This window comes from Penaeus monodon, chromosome 31 (assembly GCF_015228065.2).
Source record: "Penaeus monodon isolate SGIC_2016 chromosome 31, NSTDA_Pmon_1, whole genome shotgun sequence".
NCBI lineage: Eukaryota > Metazoa > Arthropoda > Malacostraca > Decapoda > Penaeidae > Penaeus > Penaeus monodon.
Genome location: NC_051416.1, coordinates 16,271,955 through 16,272,212, shown reverse-complemented (window position 1 = coordinate 16,272,212; position 258 = coordinate 16,271,955).

Here is a 258-nt window from a genome sequence, read left to right as displayed (position 1 = left end):
CACTAATTTAGCCCGAAACCACAGCCGAAAGCCTCACAGGTAATTCGTCTGACCCATTAGTAGTTAAACGAAACCCGAGGCTGATTTTACTCGTGTCGACAACTTCAGTCTCTCCCTTTTTTACGTGTCCTCCCAACTTTTATTAGCTAACTACCGTCCGCGAGGATAATGATGGACTTCCCTTTAATTTACGGGCATTTACGGGTCGAGGGAGGTTGTTGGATGGTTGCGAAGTGGCCGGCTGGATCTTCCCGGGAA